A 17,314-nucleotide genomic window follows, 5' to 3' on the forward strand; every position below is an offset into this window, starting at 1 on the left:
TACCTACCTGATGCCTGTAGTAGCCTCCCTAGCTGTGACAATTAAAAATGTCCTCAGACATTGCCAAGTGAATCCTGGAGGACAAAATCATCTCCGGTTGAGAACCACAGCACTAAGTGTGAATTCTAGGAACTTGATTATATGACATTACACCTCTCACCTCACAAGTGATAATGAATGGTTTTGAAATATGCATTGTAATATATTCCTATATCCCTCTCTGTGTACATATTTGATAGGCACGTATCATCTTTATCCCAAATGCCACGTCATTCTTTTATTCCAGTATTCTATTTATTTCTTACATAAAACTTGACCTACTATGTAGTAGAATTTCCAACATTATATTTAAAATTTTTATACCTGGTGTCCTAAGTGGCCTTGACCTATAGCAATATTTCTTAAAATATTGTCCTTATGCCAGTTCCAAATATTGGAAGAGACTGAACTACTCTTTGGTATTTATGCAGAAAAATATTTAAAACATTATAATAATTATGTAGTTATTTTAATTGATCTTGACAAGTGATACTGATTTTTGATAGTAATGTAAGTTTACCTTTTGAGGTAGTCAATTTAAATAAACATTAAATATGATTTTTATGTACTATAGATGATATTTGGAAACATCAGAAACTGTGAAGGTGGCACCTGAATGACTGAAGTTTGGGGACCATAGGCTTATAAAGTAAATGTGTAACTGGGAGTACACAGCATGTGCAGTAGATACAGGGGTGATGGTGGTGATATGTATACCCAGGTCTGGTTTGTTTTACAGATTCTGGGAACCTCATAATCAGTTCTTCCAAGGCATGATAGAAGTCACCTAAAAAGTCATTTGGACCCTTTTTAAAAAATAATTTTTCTAATTTCTCCTATAATTATGGCTGTACAGTATTTTTACCTCTTTTGGGTCTTTTTTTTTCCTTAAAATGCTTCTTTCAAAATGTACCTCAGATCATGGAAACCATACCTCTCCTTGTGACTATCCTTGCTGAACTTGAACAGGCTGAGCACTTACCAGTTCCTTTCCTCTTGACCCCTGTGACTCTGTCTTTCCCTAACTGTGTCTGGGAAGACATGCCCCCTTCCTCGTCTCTCCATTAACTGTCTTCACTTTCCATAATAGTACCCATCATCGTAGGATGTGCTGCCACTGTAGCCATTTGGGGAGTGAACCAGCAATGGAAGATCTCTCTGTCGCTCCCTTTCTCTCTGTAGCTCTGCCTTTCAAATAAATAAATAAATAAACAAAATCTTTTAAAAATGACAAAAATAAAAAGTTTCTTTGTATATATGTTTATGTATTTTTGCAAATATATTAAAATTTAAATTAAAAATACTGACATTTTGGTATAGTTGAATAAGCATCTCTTTAAATGCTGCTGCTCGTGTTTTCTTGTGTTTGTGTTTCTGTCCCTCTGAATTGGGTAGAATTGACTTTGAGCATTAATTTCCTCCCAACTCCCTTCTTCCCCTTCTCTCCTCGTGATGGCTCTGTGCTGTGTTCTCTGCTCTTATAGGAACACCAGTTCTTGCAGCGGCAGTCTATGTAACATCTCCCTTTTCCCCTTGCTTTGCTGCTGCTGGCTGGCTGGATGAGTGGGAGGAACGCCGGTGTGGGGGTGGTGGTAGGGCTTACTTGGTGGCACAGTCCAGGCCTCTGGTTCTTCACTTCTGTCCTCTCTGAACTACTCTTAACTGACACTGCAAAATAGAAGCTACCTCTGTGCTTCATGATCACAATTCTGTCCTTAGACCTGGGCAGTAGGCCCAGAGGCCATTGTGAAAGTCAAGGTAAAAGAATAGAACATGTGGGTGTTTTTTAGCTTGACTTATAGCTTTTAAAAATGCCTAAGCATACGTTTAGACATATGGGTGTGGGCCTCCATGTACACTCTTTCCCTGAGCTATGCAGAACATTCAGGGTGGGCTTGTGTAAACACAGTGCCCCATTCCCACTCTTTACTGCCTGTTGGTTTTGGGAGGATCCAGCTGGATGAAGAGCATGCCTCTCCTTCCAGATGTAAGCTCCATGGGTCAGGGCCAATGCCTGGTGTGCAGCTGTTAAATGAAGGAAAGGTCATGGCATCCGAGCAGTAGTAGAAGGGAAGGAATTGTTCAGAAGCCCGAGGGAAGAAAAGGGAAGTCCCCTTCCCAACACTGCTGTTACACTGCGTGTAATGGGCCAAAGAGCTGCTGCAGGATGCTCTCCTCCATATCCATTTTCCTCTTGAATCTTACGAAATTTGAAATTTTGTATATCAATTAGGGAGTCTGTTATATGAATTTGACAATATGTTCTTATTTGACTCTGTGACATATCTTCTTTCTGAGGGAAGGGAAAGTCACAATAATTTCCTAATTTGGATTTTCATCACAAATACCTATTGTAAGATGATATGCAGCTCAGTTAGGTTGGAAGAAACAAAGTAAACTGAAACAAACAGAACTCCAAACCACAAAAGTTGGTTAAGTAAAGACAAAGAAGTAAGAAATATGTCATTTTAAAATGTTGTAATTGCTATTGATCATTGAGACTGAATGTTTTAAGCAGGTTTTCATGTAAGTACTAGCACTATTCTGAAAACATTTTAAAAAATGCTTTTAAAAAATGTTTGTTTTCGGCCGTCGCTGCAGCTCCATAGGCTAATCCTCCACCTCGTGGCGCCGGCACACCAGGTTCTAGTCCTGGTCGGGGCTCCAGATTCTGTCCTAGTTGCCCCTCTTCCAGGCCAGCTCTCTGCTGTGGCCGGGGAAGGCAGTGGAGGATGGCCCAAGTACTTGGGCCCTGCACCCCATGGGAGACCAGGAGAAACACCTGGCTCCTGCCTTCAGATCAGCGTGGTGCGCCGGCCGCAGCGTACCAGCCGTGGCGGCCATTGGAGGGTGAACCAACGGCAAAAAGGTCTTCTGTATATAAAGAGAATCGAAAATGTATCCTCATGTGAATGGAAGGGGAGAGGGGGTGGGAAAGGGGAGGGTTGCGGGTGGGAGGGACGTTATGGGGGGGAAGCCATTGTAATCCATAAGCTATACTTTGGAAATTTATATTCATTAAATAAAAGTTAAAAAAAAAAAGGAAGACCTTTCTCTCTGTCTCTCTCTCTCACTATCCACCCTGCCTGTCAAAAAAAAAAAAAAAAGTTTGTTTTCATCTACTTGAAAGGGAGAGAGAGAGAGAGAAAGAGAGAGAGAGATATCATCCATCCATCCATCCACTGGTTCACTCCCCAAGTATGTGCTACAACTAGGGCAACTCCATTGAGTTTCCCAAGTGAGTGGCAGGGGATCAAACACTTGAGCCATCATCTGCTGCCTCCCAGAGTGTGCATTAGGAGAAAACTGGATTAGAAACAGAAAAGCTAAGACTGCAACTGGCACTGTGATACAGGATATGGGTGTCCCAAGAGGCAACTTGGCCCACCCCTGAAAGCATTTTTAAGATAACCAAAACTATGTGAACTAGATTCAGGGAAATTCAGGACTCTTGCACTGAAGAACACCTACATGAATGGGATTTGAGTAATGAAGTTTGCTTGTAATCTTAATTATTTTTGGGGATTCAGGGAGTGTGCTAAAAGAGAAAGTGAAGTAGGATGCATCTTGTGTCCTGTTTCCTTCTGCGGACATGCGGTAGCTGTAGCTTAGTGAATTCTAATTTACCATTCTTGTTTCTGGCTTTGGAAATTTATGCTCAAGAGAAGTTTAAACATTGATAGTTCCAAACCAGAAGATATTATTTTCCTCTTATATTTAATTACAAGTAAGCCCAAGTCACTTAATGTGTTAATTTATGATAGTACTCATGAGTTTAGATACTGAGAGTCTTTTACATTCAAGAAGAATTTTTTGAAAAAGTCAAAGCAGAAGAAACTCTGTGCTTTAATAAATATAAATGTGAACACATGGAAAACTAAGTTTTTAGTTCCAATTTGAAAATTAGTAATTTTTCCTAAAAATTTCCTTTTTTTTCAATTTCTATAATTGTAGCATTACTTCCAACAGTTTCTTCAGTACCATGCAACATTTGAAAGGAGAATATATATGACAATTTAAAAAATCTTAGTTGCTCTTTATAATAATAATAAAAAAGCTATTCTGGGGGGCCAGCACTGTGGTGCAGCAGATTAACACCTTAGCCTGAAGCACCGGCATCCCATATGGGTGCCAGTTCTAGTCCCAGCTGCTCCACTTCCTATTCAGCTCTCTGCTATGGCCTGGGAATGCAGTAGAAGATGGCCCAAGTCCTTGGGCCCCTGCACCCGCGTGGGAGACCTGGAAGAAGCTCCTGGCTCCTGGCTTTGGCTTGGCACAGTTCTGGCTGTTGCAGCCAATTGGGGAGTGAACCATCAGATGGAAGACCTCTCTCTCTCTCTGCCGCTCCTCTTTCTGTGTAACTCTGACTTTCAAATAAATAAATAAATAAATATTTTTTAAAAAAGCTATTCTGATATTTTAGAGTTTTAGTTAAAGAAACAAAGGAAGTGGCTCTTGAGGCTCAGTACCTTAAGCCACTTGAATTGCCTGCATCCCATATTGGTGTCACACTTCTTAGCCAGCTTCCTACGAGTGCACCTGGGAAAGCAGCAGATGATAACCCAAGCGCTTGGGTCTCTATTACCCCTCTGGGAGACACAGATGGAGTTCCTGGCTCTGGCTTCCACCTGGTACCACCCTGACTATTTTAGGCAACTGGGGAGTGAACCAGTGAGTGGAAGATCTCTCTTTGTGTCTATGAGCCTCACTTTGTCACTCTGCCTTTCAAATAAATTTAAAAAAATTTAAAAAAGAGATGATAGAGAAAATATGCTTTTCACTCTGGCCTCAGAATCAGCCCTTAAGGCACTCGGATCTAGCTGAAGAGCCCATGAGAGTATTTTAGGCATGGGAAGCCAAGACACTCTGGCAAAAAAAACAAAAACAAAAACAACCAAACCTAAATGAAAGATCTCTGCGAGTGAGATCCCAGTGGAAAGAACGGGCCATCAAAGAAAGAGGTACCTTTCTCTGAAGGGAGGAGTGAACTTCCACTTTGACTATGACCTTGTCTAAATAAGATCGGAGTTGGAGAACTCAAGAGGCTTCCATAGCTTTGGCAACTCATGACAAGAGCCTAGGGTGATTACTGATGCCATATAAAAGAGTGTCAATTGTTAAGTCAACAACAGGAGTCACTGTACACTTACTCCTCGTGTAGGATCTTTGTCCTTAATGTGTTGTTCAATGTGAAATAATGCTATAACTAGTACTCAAACAGTACTTTACACTTTGTGTTTCTGTGTGGGTGCAAACTGTTGAAAGCTTTAGTTAATATATACTAAATTGATCTTCTGTATGTAAAGAGAATTGAAAATGAATCTTGATGTGAATGGAATGGGAGAGGAAGCAGGTTGGGAGGGAAGTTATGGGGGGGAAGCCACTGTAATATAAAAGCTGTACTTTGGAAATTTATACTTATTAAATAAAAGTTAAAGAAAATATGCTTTTGACAATATTGTTAGATTACTTAATTTATATGAAAATTGTTACTTTAATTTCTGAAAAGATCACCTCCTAAATAAGGATTAAGTCAGAAGTTTCTTTACACTGTTGCTTATATTCACTTTATCTCCTTTCTTTATTCTGCTTTGTTTCTGTATTACATTTCTAAGAGAAAAATATTTTAGGAAATGATTTAACCCCGCCAGTTAGGGCAGGAAAATAAGGATGCCCCCATGATTGGAACTTTGTCCTCTGTCTCTGGGTTTTGTGTCCTTCCAAGCAAGCCTGCCTCGACCTTGGTTTTTGATGTGTTAAGTCCCAGATAGATGACTGGCCTTATTGACAGACACTGGGTGATGGACAGAGGGAACAAGTAGCAGGGAATGTGGACAAGAAATGGAGATGTAGTGGGGAGTGGATTGTGGTTGTTATTATTAAAGCAACTTAAGCAATTTTAGAAAATGAAATAAATTGTACTAGTTTTTTTTTTAAACTTTGACAGAAAGTCAGTTTCTTTGTCCAGAAAGTGTGTTTGGAAATTTTACTCTTCTGTGTATCTATCCCAGAAATCTACCACTAACTCTTTTAGTGATAGTAGCAATTACTTTACCAGCATTTTCTTTTTTCCTAGCAGTGAAATTGTTTGTGTTCAAATTATTTGAAGTGCTCACTTCCTTCAATGGTGGAAGATTTTATGTACACATGTGTATGTTATGAATATGTATGTATGACATAGACCAACACTACTGCCAATGCATATGTTTTCTTGAGGTCATGGCATGGGAAACTGAGCTTTAAGTTTGCTTTTTTTTCCCTAATATTCGAAGTTTTGGGTCTATGTAAAAAGTATGGAAAGTTGTAGAGCTCTTTGGGGGCATTTTTATATGCATTATCCTATTTCATCCTTAGAACTTGGAGTCATAGAGGTAGCATCATTTTTTAAAAATTTATTTATTTGAAAGAGAGAGAGGTTCAGAGAGAAAGAGAGAGAGAGAGAGAGAGAGAGAGAGAGAGAGAGAGAAAGAGAGAGAGAGAGAGAGAGGGAGATATTCTGCTTGTTTATTTCTCAAATGGCCACAAGCCAGGAGCCAGGAGATTCTTCCAGTTCTCCCATGTGGAATTCAGGGCCCAAGTACCATTAACTGGGAGCTGGATCAGAAGTGGAGCAGTTAGGACTTGAACCGGCGCCCATATGGTATGCCAGCATTGCAGGCAGCAGCTTAATTGGGTATGGAAGAAATATTCCTCAACACAATCAAGGCAATTTATAACAAATCCACAACTAGTGTCTTATTGAATGGGGAAAAGTGGGCAGCATCTCCACTAAGATCCAGGACCAGACAAGGATGCCCACTTTCACCACAACCATTCATTGTTGTCCTAGAAGTTTTAGCCATAGCCATTAGGCAAGAAAAAGAAATCAAAGGGATACACTCTTCTCATGTCTATAGGAAACAATAATAAAATTCATATGGATGTTCTCCCTCATCTGTGATAACTAATAGAGCACCTAAAAGGTAATCTACAGAAATGAAGTTGACACTTTGAGATGTTAGGACTTTGAACAGCCCTTGTCTTGACTGTTGAGGAACATTATTTTTTCATACTATTTGCTGAAGTCTTTACTTAGTATACAGTCAATCATATGTGTATAAAGTTAATTGAAAATAGATCTTAGTAAAAAATAAGAATGGGTATAGAGGGAGGAGGAAGAGGGGGGAGAGTGTGGGTGGGAGGACAGGTATGGCGGGAAGAATCACTATGTTCCAAAAGTTGTATTTATGAAATGCATGAAGTTTGTATTACTTAAGAAAAAGGTTTCTGAAAAAAAAAGATTGGCTAGTTTGGGAAATTTGGTTAATGAACTTCAGTGTGAACGACTCCATTTTGATGTTTAGCCTAGTCTGTTGGGGCCTAATACAAGATCTTAATCAAAAAAAAAAAAAAATACACTGATGTGGGGAGATCACAGTCTTTTTCAAATGGGTATGTAAACATGTGAAAAACTCATAATATAAAACTAAATAAGGAATTCTGATATTGTTCTTAGTGGGAACCACAAAGATTCATATGCAGACAGAGACTCCAAATAGCTAAAGCAATCTTAAACAACAAAACAAAGCCAGAGGCATCACAATACCAGATTTCAAGACATTCTATAGGGCAGTTATAATCAAAACAGCCTGGTACTGACACAAATATAGACATGTAGACCAAGGGAACAGAATAGAAACCCCAGAAATCCAATTAAGGTTTTTATCATGAAAATATGTTATATTTTATCAAATGCTTTCTCTGCATCTATGGAGATAATCATATAGTTTTGATTCTTCAGTTTGTTAATATGATGTGTCACTTTATTGATTTATGAATGTTAAACTATCCCTGCATACCAGGAATAAATCCCACTTGGTCTGGGTGAATGATCTTTCTGATGAGTTGTTAGATTTGATTAGCTAGTATTTTTTAAAAGATTTATTTATTTGAAAGACAGAATTACAGAGAGAGATAGAGACAGAGAGAGGTCTTCCATCCGCTGGATCACTCCCCAGATGGTCACAGTGGCCGGAGCTGCGCTGATCTGGAGCCAGGAGCTTCTTCTGGTTTTCCCACGTGGGTGCAGGGGCCCAAGAACTTGGGCCATCTTCTACTGCTATCCCAGCCCATTGTAGAGAGCCAGATCAGAAGAGGAGCAGCTGGGACTAGAAATGGTGCCCATACAGGATGCTGGTGCTTCAGGCCACAGCACCGGCTCCTGGCTAGTATTTTGTTGAGGATTTTGGTATCTATATTTATCAGCATTATTCGTCTATAGTCTATAGTTCTCTTTGTTTGTGTATCTTTTTTTGTTTGTTTGTTTTGGATTTAATGTGATGCTGGCCTCATAGGAGTTTGGAAGAATTACCTCCCTTTCAATGGTTTTGAATAATTTGCAAAAATTAGAATTAGTTCTTATTTAAAAGCTTGGTAGAATTCAGCAATGAAGCCTGTGCTTTTATTTATTGGAAGAGTCTTTATTACTTATTAAATCTCCATCTATTTAGATTTTTTGGTCTATTTAGATTTTCTGGGTCTTCATGACTCACTTTTGGTAGATTGTATGTGTCTAGAAATCTATCCATTTCTTCTGGATTTTCCAGTTTGTTGGCATATAGCTGTAGTAGCTCCTGATTGTTTTTATTTCTGTGATATTTGTTGTATCCTCTCCTTTTTCATCCCTGATTTTATTAATTTGGGTCTTTTTTGGTTAGTTGGGGCAATGGTCTATCAATTTTGTTTATTTTTTTAAAATCAGCTCTTCATTTCACTGATCTTTTGTATTTTTTGTTTCAATTTTGTTTATTCTGTAATTTTGATTACTTCTTTCCTCCTACTTGAGTTTGGTTTATAGTAGTTTTTCTAGGTCTTTGAGATACATTGATAGTTCATTTATTTGATGCTTTTCCAATTTCTTGATGTAGGCACCAGTTGCTATAAACTTCCCTTTTAACACTGCATTTGCTATATCCCATAGGTTTTGATATACTGTGTTGTCATCTTTGTTCATTTCTAGGAATTTCTTTTTTATTTTCCTTTTGATTTATTCTGTGACCCATTGTTTTTTCAAGAGGATGTTGTTCAGTCTCCATATGTTTCCATATTTTCTGTAGTTTCTGAAGTTGCTAATTTCCAGCTTCATTCCATTGTGGTCAGAAAAAACACATGGTATGATTTTAGTTTTTTTGGATTTGTTGAGACTTGCTTTATGGCCTAGCATATGGTCTGTTCAAAAGAATTTTCCTTGCACTGATGAAAAGAATGTGTATTCTGCATCTGTGGATGAAATACTATTCATATATCATTTAGGTCCATTTGATCCATAGTGTAGCTTAGCTTGGGTCTTTGATTTTTTAATTTTTTTGTCTAGTTAAGCTGTCAGTTGATGAAAGTGGGGTTTTGCCTAAATGAAAGATCTCTGTGAGTGAGATCCCAGTGGAAAGAACAGGTCTTCAAAGAAGGAGGTACCTTTCTCTGAAGGGAGGAGAGAACCTCCACTTTGACTATGACCTTGTCTAAACAAGATAAGAGTCGGAGAACTCAAGGGGCTTCCATAGCCTTGGAAACTCATGACCGGTGCATAGGGAGATTACTGATGCCATAAACAGGAGTGTCAATTTGTCAAGTCAACAACAGGAGTCACTGTGCACTTACTCCTCATGTAGGATCTCTGTCCTTAATGTGCTGTACATTGAGGCTTAATGCTATAACGAGTACTCAAACAGTATATTTCACTTTGTGTTTCTATGGGGGTGCAAACTGTTGAAATCTTTACTTAATGTATACTAAACTGATCTTCTGTTAAAAAAAAAAAAAAGAAGAAATTAGCAATTCCCAACTTGACTCTCGTTGGGATTAAACATGACAATAGGTCTGATCTGATTTCATCATCATTTAAAAAATCATCTATTATTTTTCACTTTATGTTTCTGTGTGGGAGCAAACTGTTGAAATCTTTACTTAATGCATGCTAAACTGATCTTCTGTATATAAAGAGAATCGAAAATGAATCTTGATGTGAATGGAAGGGGAGAGGGAGTGGGAAAGGGGAGGGTTGTGGGTTGGAGAGATGTTATGGGGGGGAAGCCATTGTAATCCATATTCTGTACTTTGGAAATTTATATTCATTAAATAAAAGTTAAAAAAAATAAAGTGGGGTTTTGAAGTCCCCCATTATTATTTTTTATTTATTTATTTATTTTTGACAGGCAGAGTGGATAGTGAGAGAGAGACAGAGAGAAAGGTCTTCCTTTTTTGCTGTTGGTTCACCCTCCAATGGCCGCCATGGCGGGCGTGCTGCGGCCGGCGCACTGCGCTGATCCAAAAGCAGGAGCCAGGTGCTTCTCCTGGTCTCCCATGGGGTGCAGGGCCCAAGCACTTGGGTCATCCTCCACTGCACTCCTGGGCCACAGCAGAGAGCTGGCCTGGAAGAGGGGCAACTGGGACAGAATCCGGCACCCCGACCGGGACTAGAACCTGGTGGGCTGGTGCCGCTAGTTGGAGGATTAGCCTATTGAGCTGTGGTGCCAGCCCCCCCCCATTATTATTGTGGTAGAGTTATGTCTCCTTTAGATCTATTAACAATTCCTTTAAATAGCCAGGTGTCTTGGTATTGGGTGCCTGTACATTTATTATAGTCACATCTTCCTCTTCAATTGACCCTGCATTCATTACTTGATGCCCTTATTTTTCTCTTTTAACAATTTTTGTGTTGAAGTTAATTTGATCTGATATTAGGATGCTACATATCTATTTTTTTTTTACTTCCCATTAGAATGGAATATCTTTTTTCCATGCTTTCACTGTGTTTATCTTTGTTTGTGAAGTGTGTTTCTTGCAGGCAGCAAATAGATAAGTCTTATTTTTTAATCCATTCAGCCAATCTGGATTTTTTTTTTATTTGACATGTAGAGTTATAGACAGTGAGAGAGAGAGACAGAGAGAAAGTCTTCCTTCCTTTAGTTCACCCCCCAAATGGCAGCCACGGCCGGCACGCTGTGCTGATCTGAATCCAGGAGCCAGGTGCTTCTTCCTGGTCTCCCATGTGGATGCAGGGGCCCAAGCACTTGGGTCATCCTCCACTGCCCTCCCGGGCCACAGCAGAGAGCTGGACTGGAAGAGGAGCAACCGGGACTGGAACCTGGCTCCCATATGGGATGCCGGCGCCACCAGCGGAGGATTAACCTTCAAGTGAGCTATGGCACTGGCCCCAAATCTGGATCTTTTAATTGGAGAATTTAGGCCACTTACATTCAAGATTGTTATTGATAAGTAACAACTTGGTCCTACCATTTTCCCATAAATATTCCTTTTGTTTGTTTTGCATTTCCTTTATACTTTTAATAGGACATTTTCTACTTTACATTCTTTCATAATGATGACTATCTTTCTGTTATTCTGTGTGTAGCACATCCTTTAGCATCATTTGTAATGCTAGATTAGTGGTGACAGATTCTTTCAATTTGTGTTTGTTATAGAAGGTTTTATCAAAGACAGAGTTACAGAGAGAGAGAGAGACAGAGAGAGAGAGGTCTTCCATCTGCTGGTTCAGTCCCCAGATGGCCTCAATGGCTGGAGCTGCACCGACCCGAAGCCAGGAGCCAGGAGCTTCTTCTGGGTCTCCCACGTGGGTGCAGGAGCCCAAGGCAATGGCAGAGAACTGGATTGGAAGAGGAGCATCTGGGACTAGAACCGGTGCCTGTATGGGGTGCTGACGCTTCAGTCCAGGGCTTTAACTCGCTGAGCCACAGTGCGGCCCCACTTCTCATTTCTTTTTAAGAAGTTGGTGTCTCCTCCTGATGCTGATTCTGATACTGGTCGTGGAAGAGAGGAGCACTACCCAACTTTTGCTGCAGAGTATAGTGGTCTTCAGGAGGGGAGGAGGGGAGGAAGCATGTTGGCTTCTCTGCTCCAAGTCTGGCAGTTGCTCAGACCCCTGTCAGCTCCCCAGGCTGAAGTAAAAGTGAGTGGATGACTGTGGTATTCCTCTCAGCTAAAACTGCAAGCAGCGGGGTGTGCAATGATGTCTTCCTACCTTGTCATGGTATGATGGCAGCTCACAGCTGGCAGCTGGCTGCACTGCATAGCTGGCTGCAGCAGTGTCTCTGTCTTCTCTCCTCTTGTCCCATGGAGTCTTCATTGTGTTTTCAGTAATTTGCTGAAAATTTCTGTCAGTCAGGTCCCTGGAAACACGGTCCTCCCTTGCTCATTTCATATCCCAGAGCAGCTCAAGTTTGGCTACACTCTATTCAGCCATCTTGGATCTCCAGAACTTATGTTGGGGCTTTGTCAACATTAGTGTTTAATGTGTAAGTACTTTAAATATATTTGTCCTTTTAAAATGTACATGTATTTAATATATTATTGAGTCCAACAGTGAGAAGCAAGCCCTAGAATTAATATAATATGAAAATTTAGAGTGAAGGACCCTCAGTTTGCCTTTGAGGTTAGTGGTAAGGATAAAGTGAGACTGACACTGACTGTAAAGTCTATGAATAAGCCCAACACCATTTTTCAAGTTAAGCCCCAATCTAAATAGCCCATATCCTTGTTTTCTCTTTAAAGGGCACCCTTACTTTGAAGCTGTTATATGCACAGGGCATAATCCACATTTCTAATATAAAATACATTGTTAGTATTTGTTAGTAAACTAGCATTAAATGTGAAAAAATTAAGAATAATTAATGCTGACAAAGATTCAGTAAAGTTAGTACCTTTTTTCCTATAGTGAGAATGAATTTAAGGTTTTATTTGTAATTTATAAGCATAGACAATTAAAAATATGACCTTTTTCTTTCTATTTCTGGTTCTTATACAAACCTTTATTTCACAAAGATGTTTACTGTTATTATTATTAACTATTATTCTATTTCTAGTACAATTCCGATGTAGTCAAAGAATAAGATCATTATATAGTTTTTAAAATGATGCATGCTGGCAATTATTAATTAAATGAGAGAACACTTATGCTAGAATATCAGATGAAAAAATAAGGAAGGTTCTAAGATTTGTACATCTTTCAATTATTAAGAGTAAGAGTAGCTCTCGAAGTTCCAGGATTCCTTTCCCTTCTTGGTTAGTTAGTATTTTATCTTTGTCTAATAGTGGCCTTATGATTTATTCAGTTAAATCAGCAGTCATTCATTTCCAGTATACTCTGCTAGATATTGAGCTGGTCCCTGAGACACAAAGATGACTAACTTAGGAACTACAGTATTTGAATGCAAACTTGATATTTACTCATACATATTTACTAGTAAGCTCTAACATTCTGGTCAAATGTCACAGCCTGGATTTCTCTCCTAGATTAAAGGCTTTGCTTGCTTTAGGATCAAGGTGCTGCAAACTATTAATAACAGAAAAGAAGTCAGGAAATACAAGTTACTTCAGGAAAAATTTTTTAAAGAAAAATTTAGTAATTTTTTTGAACAGCTGAATTACAGAGAGTGATAGACACACAGAGAGATCAATCTTCCATGTACTGGTTCACTCTTCAGATGACCTCAACATCTAGGGTGGATCAGGCCAAAGCCAGGAGCCTGGAACTCCATCTGGGTCTCCCATGTGGGTGCAGGAGCCTAAGCACTTGGGTCATCTTGTGCTGCTTTCCCTGGCACGTTGGCAGGGAGCTGGATCTGATGTCGAGCAGCCAGGACTCAAACTAGCACCTATATGGGTTGCTGGTGTTGCAGGTGGTGACTTAACCTACTCTACCACAATTCCAACCTCTTTTTGGGAAATCTTAAGTAAGTGATTTGGTTAGAACATTGTTAGAAGGCATATTTTGGAGCACCCTTTAGATCCTAGGATTGAGATTTGGGAGTGAAATTTGATATGCTATTAAAGTTGTATATATATTTCCGCCTCCTGTGGACTCTTAATGACCAAGTTTGGTTTGTATTAGTCTGTGCTATCAATAGGGAATATGTCTGTCTTCCCCATTTAATTTTGAATTTCTTAAAGGCAGGTACCAAGATTTACTAATCTTTTAACTCCTTTGCCTAGTTTTTCATAGCATCTGGCAAATAATTGGTACTCAATAAATGGGAAAAAATTGCTGATATATTTATAATTAGAATAAAATTGTATAGAATATGTGGGTTGAGAAAAAACTGGTTGACATTTGAATAACATGCAAAAGTCATGGCTTGTGAAATGCTGTCACTCTTCTGGGGTGAATTTTTAGGGAGAACATTTACTTCTCTTTTCAGAAAAGGGAGGTTATATAGTATTTCATACCTACTGTCTCTCAAGGACTTAGCAATCTTGAGACAAATTATAAAGTAACATAAGCTTCTTGGAAGAAAAGTGCTATACATATCTGAATTGGAAATTTGGTTATTTTTAACTCTAGTGGGAGTTCAATGGCAAATGAAGAGTGAGAAAGGACTTAAGATTTGGATGAAAACATGCTGTAAAAATATATGAGCTCTATGTGTGATAATTATAAAAACTGCATGAGATTAGTCATCCTGGTGGGATATAAACATGAGAATTACTATATATGTATGTGTGCATATATAAATATATGTATTACATATACATATATATGGAAAAAGTTTATTGGTATTTCTCATATCAGCATAGTATATTACAGTTATTAATGAAAATAAAACATTATTAAAAATAAATATTCTCTGAACATTGTTTCCAAAAAACTATACTAGTCTCTGAGGCCATCATGGCTGAAGGACTTTATACTTTCCTAGTGATACAACACACACACATGTAAACACACACAAATTAAAGTAAGAAATATATATGCAAGCATGTGCTGTAGGAATTTCAACCAGTTTTTAAAAGCAGGTCTAGAACTAGTGTTTTAATCTCTCTCTCTCTTTCTTCCTCCCTCCCTCCCTGCTTCCTTCCCTCTTTTGCAGTTGCTGTTTCTGCCTTTCAAATAAATAAATAAATCTTAAAAAAAGAAGAAGAATGAACTCAAAAGCCTTGACTTCTAGGAGATATAACTGAATTCCCGCCATCTTCTATGTTTTCAGTTTGATTCATACTTAAAATTGAGTTCTAGTTATCTACCGAGATGACTGTTTCCCCTCTTAGATGATGAGCAACTTGTCTTTGTAGTCTAGTACCAGGCATGTAACCACTGAACAGTTGCTCGGTTAATGCTTACATTGGGAAGCCTGTCCTCAGTAGTAATACATAGGCTTTTTTTTCCTCCTCCCCCTAAATTTAGGAGCTAATTTTGACTGTGTTATAAATCTGTTTACAATCTCACTCATTTAATTCTCAATTTTTGCTTTTTACAAAGCACTTTAAGTACCAGGCAAATGCTACTTTTCTGTGTCTCTAGCCTAAATTATGGCCAATCGTGCTTTTCACGGACAAGAGAAACATAAACATTTTTTCTTTTAATTGTTTAAAGTTGTTCACTTAAAATGGCTGTTTGGTGAATGAGTCCACATTGTTTTTGAACTTGTGCATTTACTATGAAGGTTTCATACTGTGTTTTCTTGGAAACATATACTTAAAACAGATGGACAGTACTTATACAGTATTATCCTTCTTTTACTCTTTCAAAAGATAATCAGATTGAAAATTCAAATACCCAGGGACTCAGTGTTAAAAATATTTCTAGTAGTGTGTATTCAGTGGCAAAGATCTATCTGAATTTCTGTTGATTATATCATCCAGTTCTGATATTGTTGGAAATGTGCAAGCAGGTTGCCCTGAAACCTCCTGAATGTGCTTGTTTCAATCAGTCATCCTCACTCTTCTCATATAACTTTACAGCGAAGTTTTTGTCTTTATTTTTTAAGAGTGAAGATGCTTGTTAAAATTACAGCTCTGTTCTCTAGCATCACAAGCTGGAAAGGCCTTTGTTGTCTTTGTCAGTAGAAATAAGTCTTTGGAATATTTTTTGTGAAATTTTTGTCAAATCAACAGTTTGCCTACTTCAAAGGTATGTAATACAAGATGAAAGATGATGAGGCCCATGAAGGTGACAATACTTACCTGCTGCTACTGGTGTTAATCTCTTTTGATTGCTGTTCTATCTCCTAAATTTTCTTTAAAATTCAGGAAAGAGAATACTTGGGTAATAACAGTAACACCCTTGACTTAGTACATTAGAGAAAAAAAAATGTATTTAATTTGAGTCCTTTGCCTCTAGTCCTGTGGCCTCTGGTTGAGGATAAATTTGCCAGAGAGTTTTATCATTTCAGTTTGATAATTTATTCTTCACCAGGTTGATGCTTTATATATATATATATATATATATATATTTTTTTTTTTTTTTTTTCAATTTAGTCTACCCTAATTTGCTTTCAGGTCTTGCCATTCCATATGATGCTGGATGTTTTCCAGGATGGTTATGAGAGTTGAGGAGTGTTCGTGGGGGCCAGAAACATCTCTGTCCAGCAGCATGGGATCTCATGATCTGGGAAGCTGTGCAGCCTAGTTGATGTCCTTTGTTATGTCAGCCTTGCTGATCACAGTGTACCCTTTATATCCAGAAAATTCTGCAATGGCTGCAAATTTATTTTTCCTAAGAAGCATTACTTTCTTTTTAAAAAAAATTATTTTATTTATTTGAAAGAGAGTTACAGAGAGATGCAGAGACAGAGAGAGAGATCTTCCATGCGCTGGTTCACTCCCCAGTTGGCCACCACGGCTGGGGCTGCGCCGATCCGAAGCCAGGAACCAGGAGATTCTTCCGTGTCTCCCTAGGGTGCAGGGGCCCAAAGACTTGGGCCATCTTCTAGTGCTTTCCCAGGCCACAGCAGAGAGCTGGATTGGAAGAGGAGCAGCTGGGACTAGAACCGGCGCCCATATGGGATGCCGGCACCTCACAGGGCTTTAACCCGTTGTGCCACAGCACCAGCCCTAAGAAGCATTACTTTCAAACACAAACACTGGTTTTCTCTATTTGCAACAATGTTGATTTGCCTTCATTTGTTTTATGCTGCTATAACAGAATACTCTGGACTGGGTGATTTATAAATAAATATTTTTTCTCACAGTTTTGGAGGCTGGGATGTTCAACACTGAAAGTCTGCATCTGATGTCGGCCCTCTTGCTGTGTTGTAGCAAGGTGAGGGGTATCACGTAGCAAGAGAGTACACATAAGAGAGGAAACGTAGTGAACCCCTCCTCTCCTCTTTTGTAACTAACCCACTCCATGGTAACTGACCCAGGTCTATGATAATGGCATTAATCCATTCATGAGTGCTCTACCCTCATGACCCATACACCTCCCATGAGGCCTCACTGCTTAATACTCTTAGTGTGGCAGTTGAATCTCATCATAAACTATGAGGACACAGTATTCAAATAA

At 38.9% G+C, this 17,314-nt stretch overlaps 1 protein-coding gene across 7 annotated transcripts in view; it reads left to right on the top strand.

The window, feature by feature from the left end:
- HECW2 (HECT, C2 and WW domain containing E3 ubiquitin protein ligase 2) overlaps positions 1 to 17,314 on the top strand; it is a 445,235-nt gene that overhangs the window by 81,909 nt on the left and 346,012 nt on the right. The window lies entirely within an intron of this gene.

This window comes from Oryctolagus cuniculus, chromosome 3 (assembly GCF_964237555.1).
Source record: "Oryctolagus cuniculus chromosome 3, mOryCun1.1, whole genome shotgun sequence".
In the NCBI taxonomy this organism is placed as follows: domain Eukaryota; kingdom Metazoa; phylum Chordata; class Mammalia; order Lagomorpha; family Leporidae; genus Oryctolagus; species Oryctolagus cuniculus.